The sequence below is a fragment of the Lepus europaeus genome, chromosome 13, assembly GCF_033115175.1.
Source record: "Lepus europaeus isolate LE1 chromosome 13, mLepTim1.pri, whole genome shotgun sequence".
Lineage (NCBI taxonomy): Eukaryota > Metazoa > Chordata > Mammalia > Lagomorpha > Leporidae > Lepus > Lepus europaeus.
The window spans coordinates 48,362,992-48,366,293 of record NC_084839.1 but is presented as its reverse complement, the minus strand read 5'-3'; the positions used below and the strand labels follow the sequence as shown (position 1 = coordinate 48,366,293).

At 43.2% G+C, this 3,302-nt stretch overlaps 1 pseudogene; it reads left to right on the top strand.

Moving 5' to 3' along the window:
• The first annotated feature begins 1,570 nt into the window (after window positions 1–1,570).
• LOC133773066 (large ribosomal subunit protein eL29-like) lies at window positions 1,571–2,393 on the top strand (annotated as a pseudogene).
• The last annotated feature ends 909 nt before the right edge of the window (window positions 2,394–3,302 follow it).

The window sequence follows — 3,302 nt, the reverse complement described above, 5'->3', positions numbered from 1 at the left end:
TTGTGAACTCTATGGAGTCAGAGATCATTTCATGAACTTACTTGCATTCTGGAAATTAGTATAGTGTCCTGTAAACAAGAATTTCTATGTAAATGTTTACTGCTGAAAATATAAGAAATAAGAATCATAGAAAACTCTCTTGGAATAGGAGTTCAAAATGGAAAAGTAATCCATCAAATGTACTTTTAAGAATGTAATGAAATCTATTAGCCTGCACATAAGAAAAAAATGTGATACATATTTTAAAATATTAAAAATGCAGGGAATTGGAAAATTCTTATTTTTCTGTAAGAGTGTGAATAATGCTCAGATTAAGAACTTCTGAAGTGCAACAAAAATACTAGAACTTGATCCAAAAAAATCATATAGCCACAAGCCATCATAGTCCACTATGATTTTTAAGACAACAGATTCAATAGTCAAGTCACTTTGGGTCTATATCTTAGCTCAGCCACTGGCTTACTGCGCAACTATAAGTAATTAATTTGTTTTCAGTTGACTCTAATACAGCAGGATGAAAATAATACTATTATTTCTACTTCATAATATTATTTTGAAGATTGCACAGAGAGATCAGCGAAAGTGGTTACTATATTACCCGTTTGGACTCAGAAAATGACATGCCCAAGGGAAGGCATCAGAAGCACAGTCTCTATCTCTTCCTGCCCTCTTCTTTTCCCTCGCTTCCCCAGTGGTAAGCCCTAGAAATGAGAATTGCTCTTCCCCAAGATGTGCCATAAGAACTGAAATCCGTTTTGCCCAAAGCCAGCCATAAAAACTAGAATTATGACTCCAACTCTCCAACTTTCCCCAACCTTTTTTGTAAGACCTGGCCATAAAGAAATTCCTTGACCTATCTTGTTTTACCATAGATCTGAGACTCCCATTTAAGAAAAAAAAAAAAAAATCAACTCTGTACCCAAGAGGGAGGAAAGCTAAACAGAGGCCCAGAAGAATTTGAACAGATGGGCCCTGCTATGTTCCCCCTCAGTCTATTATCTGGTCACAGATTTTCTTCCCAATCACATTTCTACACAGCTGACTACTCCCCCTTTAATTTAACCATGACAATAGTTTTCCCTGGGGCTTTAGGTCTTCATTCTGAAGTCTCCTGTGTCATGTAAAGCAATCATTAAATAATAATATTATATACTTTTCCTGTTAACTTGTCTTTTGTTAAAGGGTGTTGGCCTGACCTTTATGATGGGTAAACAAAGGTGGCACCTCTTCCTGCACATGCAAACCATTATCTAGAAAATAGTCACAGATAGTTACTTGTTCTTTAGCTACAGGAACCAAGTGACATCTTTGTATAGTAAGAAAATAAAAGACAGTCTATGGATCTATGTCATGCAATCATAGATTACATCATAGTGAAGCAGCATGTATCAATTAATTTGTAATAATTACAATATGAAATGGAAGAAACTGTTCCTGTTGTCTCAGGATCCTAAACTTCATACCCACTATGGATATGAAACTCTATGTTCAACAGAACAGCTTGATATTTATAGAAGACTAAGCTTTTCCGGTCCCAGGCGCTTCGGCAGCTGCGGGTTACAGTGCTGACATGGCCAAGTCCAAGAACCACACCATGCACAACCAGTCCCGAAAATGGCACAGAAATTACATCAAGAAACCACAATCACAAAGATACGAGTCTCTGAAAGGGGTGGACCCCAAGTTCCTGAGGAACATGCGTTTTGCCAAGAAGCACAACAAGAAGGGCCTGAAGAAGATGCAGGCCAACAACGCCAAGGCTATGGCTGCACGTGCTGAAGCTATCAAGGCCCTGGTCAAGCCTAAGGAAGTAAAGCCCACGATCCCGAAGGGTGTCAGCTGGAAGCTTGATCGACTTGCCTACATTGCCCACCCCAAGCTTGGAAGGCGTGCCGTGCCCTCATTGCTAGGGGTCTCAGGCTGTCCCAGCCACAGACCAAGGCAAAGGCCAGGACTGAGCCCCAAATCAAGGGCAAGGTCAAGGCTCAAATCAAGGCCCAAGCTCAAGCTCAAATCAAGAGCAAGGGCAAGGGCAAGGCCCAGGCTGAAACCAAGCCCAAGGCCCAGGCTAAAACCAAGCCCAAGGCCCAGGCCCAAGCCAAGCCCAAGGCCCAGGCTAAAATCAAGCCCAAGGCCCAGGCCCAAGCCAAGCCCAAGGCCCAGGCCCAAGCCAAACCCAAGGCTCAGGCCCAAACCAAGGCCAAGGCCCAGGCCACACCTGCAGCCCCAGTTCCGGCTCAGGCTCCTCCCAAAGGTGCCCAGCCCCCCGCAAAGGCTCCCTAGTAACAGCCTATGCCTGCCAATGCAAGGGCAGAAGGACTGGTGTGACCCCTGGGCTGCTGTCTGCGTGGGGCTAGTGTCCTCCTGTGCTGTTTGTACAAATAAACCCGAGACAGGATAAAAAAAAAAGAAGAAGAAGAAGAAGACTAAGCTGATCTATTCCCCTCATTCTACTTCAGCATTTTTTTTTAAGGCTCAAATTTTTTTAGAGATCGTAGATGTTTTTGGAAAAATGTGCAGGCAAGGAGACTCATGGAGGAACAGCCTTTCATGCATGTTAGATAGGAGCTGGAGAAAAAACTCCTGTAAGTGATTAAAGAGCCTCCTGTGTACTCCCTAGCTACATTCATTGACATGAAGAAAATTTCAGACCATCTTGTGCACCCAAGCAGTGTGTCATAGAATTCCTAGAAAAGTTTGAGAGCAATACTCTGGAGTTTAAACATATTGAGGGTCATGGCTGCCTCTTACTCGGGAAAATCTGGAGGCAGGAGACAAGCTGGGCATAGGGACTAATGCAGGTGGGGACGATGGATAGAGGGAACAGCTGCAGACTCAGGTGCAATCCCATCTCAGGTTTTATGTACCTCAAATAATTTTACAGAGTGAAAACACCTCCGGAGATCTCCGAACATCAAACAGTAATAATCCCCTCAAATGAGATGGCATAGGTATGCTTGCCATAAGCAGGTTATTTAACTGAGAAGTGAAAAATACAAATACCACAGGTTTAGTCTCATCCTGTTTCCCTGCTCTGAACCTACTGCCTGCTCTGAGTTGTGGGGAATGGTTGGAGAAAAAAAAAATGAGGAAGACGGTTTGAGAATAGTAAGGCAAAGGAAGGCCAAAGACAGCAAGTCCCCTTCCCAAAGGTTCTAAAGAAAATGCGAGATGATGATCATTGATCTTGTTTCCTAAATGCAATGACCGCTGATTACAGTGGTTACAGGTGAAGAAACCCCATAGGTTTATGGTACTACCCAGAAAGGAGGGTAAGTGCTGCCATGGCAGGTTGGAGCACT